Consider the following 16,881-nt stretch of genomic DNA (forward strand, 5'->3'; position numbering starts at 1 on the left):
TTGATCACAGTGTCAAGGCTGTTTGAGATTTAACAGTAGGCTAAGCTTTAGTCACAGGTGCATTAGTTCACTTTTATTTCACAACTTTAACTTTATTTTTGAATTCCTGTTATACAAACCTATGTAGTCTAAATATGTATCAGTTAAAACATGTTTTATGACATACTTTACCAGCCAAGACTAACAATTTCAAAAACTGTTTTCGCTGACTATGTCACTGAAATACCCAACTTTTTGAGTCATGTAATGCTGTATGATAGTATGAAAGTATGATACTGACAATTTATCGACATTAACCTTGAATGCTATAGTAAAAAAACTCCATGCCCAAGCCATAGAGATTATTCTACAAAACTATATGATGCACTGGTCAATTCCTAACTCAGTTCTTCACTAGAGCAGATGTGTGGTATTGATCAGTCTTCTGGCATCAAATATTAACTTTCATTCGTCCTGCAGGCAGAATGTAATGTAGGCCACATTATATGACACGCACTGTCTGGGCATCATGACTCCACTATATGAACCTCAAACTCTGCAGTCATTGTCTGCGGTCCAACAAGTCAAAGCCACTGCATGACTACACAATCCTCCACACAAACAATTATCAAAGACGACACGAGGCCCAATATAATATATTTTGTTTCCCACAAACGTTACTAGTCAAAAAACCCTGTTGGCTGCAATAGCTTGCAGTCCAGAAGACTTCACGCACAGTCAGACTCGCCATGCAGCCGTGCGGAGATATTGAGGACAGCCTGCGCAGCGGATGAAACAGATGAAAAGCTTTCGCCTGGATGTGTATAATCCTGTCCTCAGGACAGTCGTCAGACCACCTCGCAGATTATAACTCGATTGAGGATCACTTTCTAGGCTATTTGAATTACATGAAGAGCGGCGGTGACACACACAGTTCTTCAACTGCCCTTTTCCTGACTATTTCTGAAGCACCAAAACAACACGCAGCAGCTGCAGCCGTAGAGAATGCCAGGATATGCCGCTTTTTTCTCTCGGTTTCCACTCATGCCTGTTGCACTGTGGACGCGCTAGGAGGAGACTTGCCGCTGACAAGCATCAAGCACATGGTGCGTTATTATGGTGAGTCCACTGCATCCTTTCTTTGTCCTGCGACATGTATTTGACATGTTGTCGCTTATTCTGAAAATCTTTTTAAAATTATTATTATTAATGTAGGCCGAAATATATTTTACACAATAGGAGCTATCTGTGTAAAACGTATAAATAATCGTAGAATATTTGTAGTAGGACTTGTAGTACGTCCTTTGTGCATATATTCGAGACTTTGTCGTCATGGTAGTTTTCCTCGTGTCAAAGTTATTGCCCAATAAAAAGTCCTTTTCTGTGTAGCACTGAAAGGATTCTAGGCTATCTAACATATGTTTCTTATAACTATTATATGGGATATTATAATTGTATACTAGTATTTTAAACTAGTTTACACTGGTGCTGTGGTGTAAAGTGTATTCCGTTGTGGTTCTTCTCTTTTTAGTTTATTTCCTGTATTTGTTCACAGTGCCAGCATGTGATTTCAGGTTCATGGGAAGGGGTAAAAAGCATCTCTTTAAAATCTTGAAATAGAGATACAGTTTTGCAGTGATACTGGAAAATACTAATTCCATCAAGAAAAATAGAAAATTATTTGTTATTAGTAGTATTTCAGTTCAGCAATTTTGAAGAATGTTCATGTAGGTGAGGCAAAAATGCACTCCCTCTGAGTGGTCTGGTCCAAAGACTTAACAGAAATGTACAGAAACATCATTTGCTGAACTTAAAGGAGACTCTTGGGTCCCATCAACCTATAGAGGAAGAGCACCCAATAAGACATTATTGAAAACATAAAACATCATGGTAATAATAATCAAAATACAGCACAAAGTACACATTAAAGTAACTTGAATGCGTGGTTGGGTAACACGTTAGTACTGCAAGATGCATAGTGTGGATCAGGTGGTACAATCACATTTGAAGTATGTCATGAGTAAAAAAACTCAGACATGAGTTGTGTAGTTAAATAAAATAAAAAAATAAAAAATTGCAACTTTTCTGCAGGTTGAATTGTTCTACATCAAAATGTCATTTTTGTGTATCTGTGGCTGTAGTCTGTAGGAGGTCAAAATCAATCTACTGTAATGTAATGACCTGTCGCTGACGACTGTTCGTAACCACACTGCGTGGCTTTTACAGTGCTTTAAACTGGACATTTCTCAGTTCATCATGACAACATTTTTTTTTCTTAAATACCAGACATTTTAAAGTCAGTTGAGAATGAATTTGCGATTTTTGTCAGAGTCCTATTTTCTTACCAAAACTGGACACCAAACTCAAACTCTTAATCCCCATTCTTCGTAAAACTGCACATACAAACTGATAATGATAACACTGAATCCCTTGTTGTTCCTCATAGGGACATTCTCTTTGCTTATTCCCCCCTAACCTCCTTGGTGGTCAAAGGTCACAGAGTGAGTGCCTCGCTCAAAGACCCTTCAGCAGCTCTGCACTTTAGCTTCAATCTTACTTTCCGTTCCTAATAGAAAATGCAGCTTTTCTTTATTTGCAGTTGCAGAATAGCAACGTCTGGAACAAAATTTAAGAAACCCTCTTTTAAAAAAGTTGAAATAAAGTCCTGCTTTGTGTCATACACTCGTACAGAAGCCTCGTTGCCAAAAACAATTTTGGCAGCCATCAAAATACTCACTATTCATGTTACCTTTTGAAATTAGTAATTTAACACTTGTGTGATCTGAAGATATTTGACTGATTACTGTTCATATCTTGATGTATTTACCATACATTTTGTGTAAATCAAGGATTTTGTGTTTTCTGCAACAACATTGGAGGTTATATAATATGACGCGGCCTGCTTATTCTCACTTCCAACCTCCCTAACGTCGTCCAAACACATTCATGCCTCTGTCCAGATGTATGTGTGCATATCTCTTAATGTTGCTGCATTCTGTTTTTCAGTTCTTGCGTGTAGAGCTCATCAGTTAAAAGCTACAGTATGTGGAGGAATAACATTAGGTGAATCATAATTGTATTACAGCTGCTATTAAAGATTTTTGAGCATAATTTGATGAGTAAGCAGTGAACAACAGTGAAAAGATAGACAGTAAAATAACTAACAATAGGATAACTTACGCAATATATTGTGGTGAATGTGTATCTTCAGTCCTTGATCTTCTCCCTTTTCACTGATCTTTCTTTTGATCTATTATTATATCTGTGGCATACAGTATGACTGATGCACTGCAAAGCAGCTGCACAAATAGATACTGTCATTAGTAGCAGCATAGTTATGAGTGTATAAAAGCTCCTGGCAAAACCATACAGAAGGCTTTTATCTTTTCTATGTAACCTAATGCTTAATGTTTGCTTAGTACAAGATGTAATTTTAGTGGGAGACTTAATGAGTGGATATTTACAAAGTGAGCCGCCCTCCATCACTAGCTTTAGATATCATGTTATGCTGACATACAGAAGCAGGCTGCATTTTTATAAGCCATGTTGTATTTTTGATTGTAAAAGGATTTAATTATTTTGTGACATTTATTGATATAAGGCTACAGCTGTAGATATTCATTTCAGTGTATTCATTTATAACTGCTGCTTTTCAAAGGCAGGCTTTGTGGGTGCTAAAAATAATGACGAATAAGTTTGAGCTTCCTGTTCTTGCTGTGCTGCCTGCAGCAGACTGTTGACTGTCATCCTGCAGTGGATGAAGGAACAGGTGAACACTGTCAGGCAGCTGAGCCAGACAAGCCAATAAACTAGCCTCAGGACACTGCTGACTGATGCAAAACTTGCCTTTAGTCCTCCCTCATTCCTCAAATGTGCTGCTGCACTGAAAACTGAGTGCATAGAAAACACTGTTTGCTACATTGTTATGGTACAAGCTGTTGGTGTACAGTACAGAGCACATGCAAAAAGGCACTTCTTGTTTGTGTTTTTCTTCCATGTATGTGTTTTCCCCCTGTGACTTTGAAAATGTCTTTTTAAAGTAGCGCATGTATGTGTCTGTGTTTTGCTGCTTTTATGTGCATGACCTAATTCCACAGTGAGCAAAGAATCTGTGGCGATGGCTGTGTGGTCATGTGTAGGTGTGGACACACATGTGTGTGTGTGTGTGTGTGTGTGTGTGTGTGTGTGTGTGTGTGTGTGTGTGTGTGTGTGTGTGATTGAGTGTGCAACCGTTTTCTCCCTCCCCCATTGCTTCCTTATGAAAGCCGACAGAGAGCACACTAAGTTCATCTGAGGACAGGGAAATGCTTTTCTTTCCAGTGTGAATCATTTTGGAAAAATGAGCCTCTGAGCTGAATTGCCCCAGCAATTTGGCATGTTTCTCCATTCTGCTTTATTGTCTATTTTGGCTGAACTTGCAGTTCTTCATTTCACTGCCAAGAAAACTTCAGATCCTATACAACAGGCACAGTTTCTGAGTCAACCGCGGCCTTTAGGCAAATAAAATAAATCTCTGCAGAATACTGCCATAGCTTCCTGTTTAGCTGTGAATTCCAAAGAGAAAAGTGAGCCATGTCTGTACTGTAAATCCAGTGTTCCCTACACCGAAAAACAGCGTGGACAATACCCATCTACAAGCTTTACTCCATAAAAACTGTACAGGTAAAATAACACAAGCCCATTTTTCGTAAAGCCGTTTATATGTTTAGATTAAGACCCTTCCTCTTTTGAAAGCCATTTTCTCAGCACAATGTCTCTGCTCTTGCACTCATGCAGTTGGAAAACAAAACTCTGCAGTGCAGTGAAAATAAAGTGTGAGTGGGAGCAGTTTTGGGATGTAGATAAGGAGGAAGGGAGGGAGATGGGGGGGCTTTTTAATTTTGCAGTCAGCCAGCCCCCCTTATAATTCTGCTGGTCCCCCCAGCAGAGGGAGAGGAGAGGAAATGGCCTCTGTTGAGGTTTGGGTGAGCCAGTGGTGGGCTGTGGCAGCTGGCAGCTGGGCTCTCACTACCTATGTCCTACAGCTCCAGCCTGAATTATGAAGGCTTGGTTATGGCAGCCAGCCTAATTACAATGACTGATTGCCCGTCCGTTGGCATTTCTCAGGCGGTGATTGTCGTGTGTGTGTAGGATACAAGGGGAAGGAGGAGGGTCATTTCTCATTGGCGTTCTCTCTTTTTTTGCATGAGAACAGCCAGAGATGGAGATCTGATTGGTTGCAGGGAAAATAGATGTTTCATGATTTGACGAGGCAGAGCTGGTGGAAAGCCAGAGACAGGTGATGCTGCACCAATGATGCATTGTAACATATTCAATCTTTGGCACAAAATCCTTTAAAAAAACGTGTTTCACCATGAAAGACTTATTCTAATTTTTGCTGCCATGTGGAAATACTTTGCCTGAAATCCTTTCAAAAAGTTTTTGATGCTGATAGTAATTATGTCCTGTGAAGAATGTAGTAAACATTAACTGATCTCTAAATACACCAAATCTTCAACCTGTTGACTTCTTACTGTGTATCGTGAACGTTTTCTTCATCTACCCCTCCTGGCATTGTAAAAAATAAAATTAAAAAAAGGAAAAAGAAGAGGTCTTGAATTGGCCATTTGTATGTCAGCAGAGCACTCAGAGGTGTGATGTGTGTGTTAAGTGGAAGCTGGTTTGAGTTGGTCTGCTCTGCTTTGTCTAGTGCTTTGGCTTTTGTTCCTCTAGTAATGAATTGTGGAAGCCTTGGCTTCAGCTGGAGTGTCTCATAGCAACTGAAAAGAGAGAGGGAGAGCTGGTAAATGGAGAAAAGGCCAGGGGAGATCATGTGTTTCTTTCAAAAGGGCAAGATAGACCAGAGCATCGCTTGGACATTTCGTAAAGAGGAATAATCAAACTGAATGATACTTCTCGTACCCAGCGCATCATTATTTATTACCTTTATTTCAAATGGCCGCGTTTTGGGGCCTGGGAAAGCAGCATGTGTCCTGTAAAAAGATGTATTTTACCATAATATTTAAAAAATAAAATGCTCAGAAACAGAGCAGATCGCTCTGGTGGCAAAGACGATCCTGTGAATGAAAAGTCAGTCCTCTATAAGTGTCCTCTCTACATGTTCTTTCCGTCGACCTGATGAATGGATTATTCATTTTTACATGTCTCAGACTAAATGAATTGCCATCCAAACATTTTACGATTTAATTGCTGGGCCCTTTTACCATTCACCTGTCACTGGGACTCATTGTGTTAATACGTAGTGATGGGGTTTTAGCCATTTTGAATATCCAGTGCCACTGTTGATTAACTGAAACCCAGTACCGCTCTGTGGTCATATCAGTTCAACTTTCACCTGAACCTGTGTGTGTGCATCTTTGTGCATGCACGTACATTCACATTTGCATTTTTGTGAATGCACACATGCGTTTGCCCAGATGTGTGTGTGTTCACATTAGGCAAGTTTTTTATTAACCAGCGGGCAGTGCTGAAGCCTGGCCATGTTTGCCCTGTGACCCAGACACTACCTGTCTGCTGCCATGGTTACAGGGACAGAGCAGGTTTAGTGGCCTGACTCCAGGGATTACTTTCCCTGGTCTTAACAATCAGGCATGTGCCCCAGTGTCTGTAAAATGGACGAAACTGCACCCTACCAGTTAATGGAGCTTCGCAGTGTGCCCCGGTGGCCTTTAAAACTGTCCTAAGTGCTGTGTAAGGGATTAGACCTGTACAACGTAATTGCTCTGGTGTCAGTGACTTTCCCTTTGTGATCTGGTTCACTTGTAGTGATTAGCTCTCGTAAATGAAAGCGCTAAGAGCACACACTGGAACAGGTCTGAAATGCTTGAGCTAAAACACATGTTGAACCATTTTCTTTGTCTTTGAGAGTTTAAAATTTTGTCACCAGACACAATTTTACATTTATACACACATACTGACAATGTTGTTTCTTTCTGTTTACCCAACAGATCCACAAATGAAGAAGAAACAAAGGCCCTGAAGCAATCACTGTACGTACTTAATTTGTACAGAAGGTCAACACAGTAACATCTGTAAAATATAATACCATGGAATATATACTAGTTTCTTTTGTTTGTTAAGTGTGTCCGAGAGCTTGTCATGTTTTTGGTAACGTGGTTTTTGAGATGATTTAATGATTGGATTACAGATTGTAATAACAGAGGCACTCTAAATTGTAATAATAATGATAATATATAATACATATAATGCAAAAAGGCACAAGGCAAAAACACACAAACTATGCCCTCAATTATCAATACAAATTGAACATTGTGTTTTACAAGCATAGAATTTATTTATTTTAGATATATATATAGATGTTAAATTAATTGTGTATGTATATATATATATATATATATATATATATATATTGGGATTTGGGATTTGTGGGATTTCCTACCCACCCCAAGAACCTGGTCTTTGTCTGGCTGACCAGATTGGTGTTGATATTTGTATTGCCATTCGCTGACTGTTCATTGATATTTATGCTGCCTTTGATTTTGGGATTGAATGCTCAGATTAAATATTCCACATGGCTGCCGTGCTGAAAGATGTGAAACTGGCAGGAGCACTGAGGGTCAGTCTGGCCCAGATTTTTGGTGATTTAGCAGAATCACAAAGGCCTCTCTTATTCACTCCAGTGACTTGCAGTCTTACAGGTGTCCACCAGATGCTGCAGGCAGCCTGTACTGTCCCTTGCATGTCATCCAGTGGAGATGCACTATCCACTTAGGAGCAAAGAGTTGGAACTGTTTCCATGGTGTTAGGATTAAATGTAATTTAGTTGTGCATCAGAGGAAATAGGTCCCATTCTAGGCTAATAAGTAGCTTTGATGATGCATCTGTAAACTGAGGACAGTGTAATTGAAGACATGTCTTTAATTCCAGTGGTTAATTTAAGTATTTGAAGAGATGATGAAAAAAGGCATTCTGAAATAAAACATAATATGTCAGTTATGATCACAGTTTGGAGGTTAGTGCGTTTTTTTCAACCACAGCTTTCAAATTATAGTCATGCATCAAAAGTTGTAAAAGATTCTTGAAACCATTTTTAATATTGATATAATGTAAGACACAACTTAATTCTTCTGGTGGTATATTATGTTTCTCATGTAATCCTGCACGGGTAAGAGTGAAGCAGGGTCTGTACTGTATGTCATGTCGAGCAGAGCAACTTCACAGTTAACTTTGTGAACAAAGCCATCCCAGCTGAAAGGCATGCTGGGAAGTTTGGCTGCTGGTGAAATTGCCTGCCAACGTACAGAGAGCGGCTCTGAAAATCTTTGCAAGGGCTGAAAATGAAGTTTGAAAGTAGAAATAAGAGGAGCAACAAAGCAGAGAGCTCTCACAGCTGTAGACTCAGCCTTCTCTTAAAGAGATATTACCAAAACATTCCTCAGTCATGGACATGGAGGTGGGGCTGTACACTGAAGTGCAGTTTAAACGTACTGTACGTCAACAAATCAGATCTTGTTTTTGGAGCTACAGTTAAGTTATGGCCTGATTTAGATTTTAAAAAGTTGGTGTTCACTGATCTCATTAAACGTCTCACTTTTGCAGTATCAAACTACAGTTTTAAAAAATTTAAATATGCTGTAGCAGTGATATTGAAATAACCAGAGAGAAACAAAAGAAAAGTGCTTAGAAAAATGTTACACTAGATAAGTTTGTACACTTGGCTGTTATTATCAAAAAATACTAATACCAATTTACTGTACTAATCTTTTTTTAAGTTTTAGCTTTAGAGAATTAGAGAAATATCAATGACTGAACTAGTGTAACTTGGTTGTTAATGCTTATGAAATACCAATATTGTTTTAATGGAGCTATAATTATTAAGATTATGCGATTAAACAATTTTTGTGTTCTACTGTAGCTAAAAATATATCTCCAAAGAAAAACAATGACAGAAAACTTGGTTTTACAGTACAACGATGACAGATGCAATAATGAAATAGAGAAAGGAATTTTATGTGATATCAAAAAGACACTTTGTAGCATTAGCATTTCCTCTTTTGATTTAGCCTATATCTAGAAATGAGTAAGCATAAAGGAGCTTCAATGTCTTGCTCAAGGGCAATAGGTTGCATGACTGTTAATTGACATTCACTGTTGCAGGAATCAAACATGTTACCTCTTAAATGTCAGATTTGCTGCTTAACCACAGGAAGAACCTGCAGGGATGTGGCAAACCTTCATAGTTTAAAGACCTCCTTTATAGTTTAAAGACAAAATGGCCTTGATACAGTTTACAGTCAATTATTTAAGATCAGAAAGTGACTTTCTAATCTTCAAGTAAAGTTTTCAAATTTTGCGGTGTTGTGTGCCTTGTTCATGTTCACATTAGTTTTTTTATTTCTTTTTTTTTTTTTTTTTGTATTTGTAATTTCTTATTTAGATTACCATTTAGAATTTCGTTTTGAGCTTAGACCTATTAGTGCAGTGATAGCCAGGCATTTCTGAGCAGACAACTGTAGCAGTGGTGGTCAGCTTTGTGCTGTGGAAGCAGCCGAGGCTCAGCTCAACAGAGGCAAGCAGCCTGGAGGGTCCTGAGCCTTCACTTCACAGCTCCCTGTTTGGCTCTCACACATTGCGCCATTCAGAGCCCAGACCGTATATTCACCCTGCTCTGGGCACCCCACTATTGTGAAAGTGAGTTCATTTCAAAAGCCTTAAGGATTTTTTGGTGCGAGCAAGTCAGCGCTATTTGCATTTGTTCCAGTCTCAAAGAATTTACAGGTCAATACAGACAAGCGGATATCGAACATACCAAAGAGAGTTTTCCTCTTCATCATCCCCTCGTCTTCATTTGTTTTACTCTTTGTGTGTCACCAGTCTCGATTTACTGAAGTACAATACATTAGAACTATCTATCTGCTTTCTGTGAGAAATCAATATTAAATATATCCAGGAAAGTATTTAATCATATATTGATTTCACTTAGTAAATGCCCTTAAGTCATTGATATGACGAATAAATAGAGAAGATAGTTTAAAAGATTTTAAAGCAGTGATTTGGCTCAAAAGGATGCAATTTGATATTAGGAAAGTAGTCCTATTACATTATACTACTTTGAATTTTTTTGAACTTTCTATTGCAGACAAGCATACCTCCATATCTCTCTCCCTCTCCCTGTCTGTTGATAAGCGGCAGAAATACATTTCGGGGCATCTAGGGTAGCAACAGGAGATCAGATAGAGAAGAGAAGGGTAAGTGCCAGCCTTTCATTCCTGGCCTCCTGGCATGCTGACTGCAGGCGGGCTGGGCATGTGTTAGGCCAGAGCCAGCAAACCAAGACAGTGCTCAGACAAAAACACCTAATCACTTTAATTACCCTAAGCCTACCTTGTTGGGTTCGCCATCAGGTTTGTGTGTGCGTGCGTGCGTGCGTCCGTGCGTGCGTGCGTGCGTGCGTGTGTGTGTGTGCGTGCGTGCGTGTGTGTGTGTGTGTGTGTGTGTGTGCGCGTGTGTGTGCATGTGTGTATTCAACTCCAGTCTCAGGTTGTTAAGTTAAAATCTGAGTTGAGTCAACTCTAGGCCTACATTACGGTTCAGAGTTGACAATATTGCTAATTAAAGAGTTTTTGTTTAAGTATACATATATGTAAAATTACCTAACATTAAGCGAAAAACACAAAAAATAACTTGTACATAAAATATTTAAAACTGTATTTTTAGACAGATAGTTTTGGAATTAGGGGTTTCACGATTCTCCAAATCCTCGATTAAATTTTGACATTCAATTTTCAGGTGACGATTTTCTTCAATATTCGATTTACATTTTTTTTCAATCAAACATCATTTTGTTCAGCAATGATGGCAATGCCACAATACGAGCCACTAGATGGCAGAAGGGTACTTTACAACAACAGTTTAACTGCAATTGAATGCACCATGAGTTTAATGAGGTGCATCTGAATACACCATGAAGTCCTGTCGGAGCCCACATGTTGGTTGTTTGTTTACGTAACTCCCTCACGGGTAAGGCAAAATGTTGACCGGTGACCTCACCCACTTCAGGAAAATGGTAGGATTTTTTCGGTTCTGTTGTTTCCCCGTCATCTCCAGCTCCAGCAGTGACCATGGAAAAGTGCAGCTGCAGGCTACTGGTAAGCTAACGTTATACTGTGTCTTTAGCTGCATGCTACCATCCGGTAAGCTATGCTGGCTGTGTTGTTGTTATTTTGTTCGGACGTGCGCAAGTAGATGTGGAGAGAGAGAAAATATACTAGGGGAATCGCAATACTGCTCTTGATTTCGATAATCAAAATTGAAAGCTTTTTTTGATCAAATTTTGATTTAAAATCAAAATCTTGACACCCGTAATTGGAATTAATAATGGCCCATACCTGTAGACAAATATGGGCTCTGTTTGGTTGCTCAGCCATGTCATGAGAAAAATATCTTGTTCTTTGGTTTGCTAAATATCTGTTGTTAGTCAACAAGCATAGTCGTTTACTTTAGCTCTCTGCCGTGCGTAATGTTAGCATACAGTTAGCTTGTGTTAGCTCCTTTATTGGGAGTGGCTTTATAGGCTGCTCGCGGTTTTATACAAAGCGCCAAGCAGCATTCTTTTGGTTTTGACAGTTTGGCTAACAAAACAAAAAAACTGGCTGAAGCTGCGCAGATCTGAGCGTTAATTGTCTTTGGGATAAACTACTAGCAATCTTTTTACATTAGCATGAGTCATTTGATTAAATGTTTATGTTATGTTAAATAGGCTAGCAATAACGGGCATAATAAACACACCATTAGCAATATTAACAACAACCTCTAATATAATATATATATATATAATATATATATATATATATATATATATATATATATATATATATATATATATATATATATATAATATATATATATATATATATATTATATATATATTTATATATATATATATATATATATATATATAATATAATATAAACAAAACACAAAGTAATTTACGATTACTGTTTTTGCTTTCAGTTGTCCATCTCATCATTTTGACCATGAACCTTGAACCCCTTGTACTTGACCGCCAATGTTAAAAAACCACACGCATAAGTTTCATTTGAAGGCAAGAAAATTGCATTATAGTGGGAAAAACTGTTCATGCCCCCTCTTTTGCTAGCAAGCTTACTATAGTGAGATAATGACACTCGCTAGCTAACATTCACTCGCTTGATTAACTATCAAGCATGTTAGTTCATGCGTCCCCAGGCAGATCTCTTTAAGCAAACTCTGCACTTCTAATATCTTCCAAGTCCCTTCATTTGAATGTTAACAACTCTCCGCTCAGTGCAAGTGTATCAGCAGCTTCAGCCTTATGTGAAAGGGTTAACATGACTGTCAGTGTGGGGGGTGTTGTCCATCTGTGCACTGGTGAAAAAAGGGCCATATGACTTGGTGCTCTGGCAGGATAGGAATCTGTCTGGCTGTAGTGTTAAGATGTCCTGGTCAGTGGGAGGAGGCTGCTTAAAGGATGTGACGTCTTCTCAGCAGACGGGATGTCAGTGGGAGTCACCTCTTCTCTCAGGGGAGAGGTGGCACCAGGATAGAAAAGAAACTTTCAACATTTAGCTGACAGTCTTATCTAGAGATTGATAGATTGCAGTCATAACAAAGACTGTACAAGGGTCAAAGCAACAGCACCGAGATAATGGTGCAGCAGACAGTGGCAGAGTCATCTATGAGGGAATACATTTGAAGCTGAACTTGACATTGGATGTCATGTTTTCACTTGATCATTCACATCAGGACTACATGTACTACCTTTTTCAGCTGGTCAAAAGCACAATGGTGGTTTTTGAAAAGGTATTAAGTGATGCTTATGTTTGTTTAACCTGTTAGGAGCATGTGATAGTTGGCATTAAAAAGTAGGTTAAGCTTCCCTAATTCAATAATCCTGAGTTATCAGATAAGTTTGACATGATTTCCTGTAATTGTGTAAACTCTCCGGCACTATGGCAAACCATGCTTTCTCAAGCTGGTTAAAACAAACATGACAGATTATTTGCAAATAATATTTGACCCTGGTCCACTTGTTAGACAGTAGATGTGACTCTCTCTCTGATTCCACTATGGGATCACCAGTTTCGATATATCCTCTTAGCAAGCCTTATGGCCCCTCCTCCCTAATGTATGAACCTGACAGGACCAGGACGGCTTGGTTCAACTTTTCAGTGCCCCCTCCCCCCACCAGACACAGTGATGGCACTCAATGCCAGCGACACCCCTCCCGCCTCTCCCTTCCCTTCACCAACACTCTCCTCTCCTCTCCTCCCTCCCTTCCCTCTCCGCCGCAGGCAGACCCAGGCATGGGATCTCCATCTGTGCACAAAGGAGCCTCCTCTATCTGCATACGCTGCACATAAAAGGGCCTTTTGTCATGAGCTCTGCACACATGACCGTCCGCCTTTCACCCTGCTGGAAAAAAAGATCACTCTCTCCAGCAATCCAACCCCACCCCCAAAACCAGACTCAACCCCGACTCCCACCCCGCCAGAATTTCGTCTGCAGAGAGAGAGAGAGAGAGAGAGAGAGAGAGAGAGAGAGAGAGAAAGAGAGAGATAGAGAGAGAGGTCCACTCTCAACTTTGTCGAATAGAGACAACAATCAGATGAGGCTGCTTCCATCACTGCTGCTTTTTCATTTCCCATTTTTCATGTCCCTGTTCTCGTTTTCTCTCTCATGGTGTCCTTGTGAGCACTCAGTGTGAGGCATCAACACATTACAGCATCTGCCATACTGAAATATAAATGTGTTCTTGTTTTTGCTGTCTCCCTTCCTTTCTGCTGCAGTCTCTGGCATTTAAGGAGCATTAGTGGTTGGTTCTGTGCCAGGTTATCATTCTCCCCCCCCCACCGCCATTACAGAGGCACAGGCTCAATTGACAGCAGTCTGAGAACTGATGCTTCCGTTTCCCTCTCATTTCGTTGTCTCTTGCCTTTTAACCTCTTGGGCCTACCCTGCTTGGCAGGTGTTCGTAATGTGTCGAGATAATGACAAAAAAATGTTTGTGCACATGAGAACCATATCAAGATGAGGTAGGACTCTCCACCGAGACAAATGGGCTGCATGCCACTTTGGCTACTAAAGATGACATATATTGGTGTTGAGGGATATTGAGTAAGGGTGGGGACGGAGCAAAGACACAGAGGCAGGCTAATACACACTGTCAAGTGCACAGTTGCCTTCACAAAAAACGCTTTCCTCAGCGTTTCCTTTGAAATACACACGGCCCTGATGCCTTGCTCCCAGCCAAACGAGTGTGGATTTTGGAAAGCCGTGTAGCTCATCTTGCTGTCGCTGCACACAGGCCTGTGGCGGAACGGAAGGATAAGATTGACTTCTCCCTCCACCGCCATGTCCTCTGAATGACCCTCTGCCTCTCTAAGCTGGTATGAGGGGTCAGCGGCTGTCATATCACAGTTTCCCGTGTGCTGTCCACACCTTTACCCACATATGTACAATGGACAGTTTTAGAAATTGTCACTTTAAAAGAAAACCAATTTGGCATTTGCTTCTCTTAGAAATAATATTTTACTGGAATTGAAAGAGCCACTAAGTTGGCCGAAATAGCCTTCAGAGTAATAAAACCTCTGTTTACACTGCTCCACGTACTATAAAGTGCTGTTTTGGATAAATATCACTCTGTTATCATTGTGCACATCAATTACAGCCTGCCAGCTCAAGTGGAATTTTCCTAATCAGTGTTTTTATTCTTGTCACTTTCATATCAATACCAGTACTGTGTCCCCTTTTAAAGGATACCGCATATTGTTTTACTATGCATAAAGTTAGATGGTTATCAAGCTCATTAAATGGCATTGCTGAATTCATTTGGGAGTATCTACTGTATCCTTTTTTGACTGCAGTGTTTCCTCTAGAATTTTTTTCTGCAGTGGCGGGGAGGGGGGGGGGGGGGCGGGATGGGTGTTGAACATCAAAAAGTAATGTTACCTGAAAACAGTGTGTAGTTTCTTTTTAGCATCTCACATCACACTTTCAGTCACTATGACCACTACTACGGTCAGAAACATTGTGCCAAAATATGAACAATAGCGTCGCTGTCAACGGGCTTATCTGCTAATGTTAGCTACCGACCGTTACCTTGAAACCATCCAGCAAATAGACGGTACCGTAGGGTGCCGTTACCTGAAACCGGTGATTTAACGTCACCGCTCATTTTACACACAGTTTAACAACAAAACAAAACGCTGAGTGAACATTACTAGCTACGTTTTTTATGTTGGTTTTGAGCGGTATGCACCCCCACTAACCTGGAAATCAGTTTTAAAACAGTAATGTTAATACAGCGTGTCAGAGGAATACAGCATCTCCTGCAGCGGGGAGTCAAAGGCAGAGGGACCGTCACCGCAGCGTTCGCTAACGTCATCTGGGGTCTGATAAACAGTAAATTCATCAACTTCAGTGTCCACAATGCTATTTTCCAATAAACTGAGTGCGGATTTCATGTCGCGGCTTTCGTCACTGTTTGTCACTTTGCCTAAGATTGAGTGACAAGTAGTACTCGCCCTGTTGTTTATTTTTTTGCCATGACTTTGCGAGTGATGATGTCCTGTCACTGTTCCAGTTGCTCACCCTAAAAGGGTAGAGAGGGCGGATGACAGTTCGCTTGAGTTCAGTAGAGCAGATGGCTCTGCAGAGTCGTGTAGTTACGACTTTTCATAAACAGCTGAAGGAGCGGTGGTGCGTGGTGTACATAGCGGAAACCCTGTTGTGCGTCTGCCCTATTTCTGATACCGTGGCAGCAGAAATTTTACCATGGTGGCCAAATCAACTTAGAGGAAACACTGGACTGAGCTAACTTTGCTATGGTAATCAGAAGAGAGAACAAGTGATTCAGTGGGTGAAGGCTCAGTGGCTGTGTTGGTGAAGACACCTGGAGGAGAGCATCTTTATGAAATGGATAAAGCATATTAGGTGCATTTTTTGTTGTTCTCAGTAGAGTAGGGCTGAACGATTAATTGCATTTGCGATAATATCGCGATATGTTAAAACGCGATTTCCTAATCGCAAAGGCTGCGATTTGGTCACATGAGTCGCGAGAGCAAATCAGTCTGCACCTTAATACATCCATGGTCTGCACTCCGCAGAGAAAGCATCAACTAGCACGCTAGCGCTACGCCGTACCTTGAGCTGATTTCTGTCATTCAAACAACTCTGAGTTGTAGTTTAAAACTTTTACAGCCATTTTAATAAAATGAAGGGTTTTATTCGGGCTTGAGTCTATACATGCAGTTAATGGATACAGGCACACAGAACTCAAGGCTCGGTTGGCAACGATTAGCGCTGATTAGCGGTTAGCTCCGGTTAGCGGTTAGCTCCGTTATAAAGATATGGCGTGGAGGAGCTGCCACTGAGAGGGGTAACAATCAGACTGATAAATGACGTTCGGGGAGCTTTCACAGCAGAGTGGCCGCGGGGTTTCAACAGTTTTATTAGTACAGTTAATCCCACTGCAAGAACACCAGCAACTAGCTAATGTAACGATAGCCTCTCTGAACAAGTGCACACGGCAGCACGCAACTTCACGAGGGGGAGGGGCTGGAGGCAGCTCCTCTCTGTGCACTGTAAAAAATTACACTGGTGTGTGTGTGTGTGTGTGTGTGTGTGTGTGTGTGTGTGTGTGTGTGTGTGTGTGTGTGTGTGTGTGTGTGTGTGCGTGCGTGTGTGCGTGTGTGTGTGTGTGTATAGATATATACTATATATTTACTTATTTAACTGTCTAGTGTGTAATTGTGTGTTCATACTATAAATTATTATATTATTATTCTTTGTTGAATAATACAGAAGACTAAGAGCTTAAAAAAATAATCGAATATCGAATCGCAATCGCAATATTTGGGAAAAAAATCGCAATTAGATTATTTTCAAAAATCGTTCAGCCCT

General features: G+C 40.3%; 1 long non-coding RNA gene across 1 annotated transcript in view; it reads left to right on the forward strand.

Moving 5' to 3' along the window:
- Window positions 1-407: 407 nt before the first annotated feature.
- The window catches only part of LOC116038337, a 40,312-nt gene continuing 23,838 nt past the window's right edge, over window positions 408-16,881 (forward strand). Inside the window, exons 1-2 of the long non-coding RNA XR_004102090.2 lie at window positions 408-1,098; window positions 6,927-6,968. This is a non-coding gene — a long non-coding RNA (uncharacterized LOC116038337). The remainder of the gene's footprint in view (window positions 1,099-6,926; window positions 6,969-16,881) is intronic.

Source organism: Sander lucioperca, chromosome 7 (genome assembly GCF_008315115.2).
Source record: "Sander lucioperca isolate FBNREF2018 chromosome 7, SLUC_FBN_1.2, whole genome shotgun sequence".
Lineage (NCBI taxonomy): Eukaryota > Metazoa > Chordata > Actinopteri > Perciformes > Percidae > Sander > Sander lucioperca.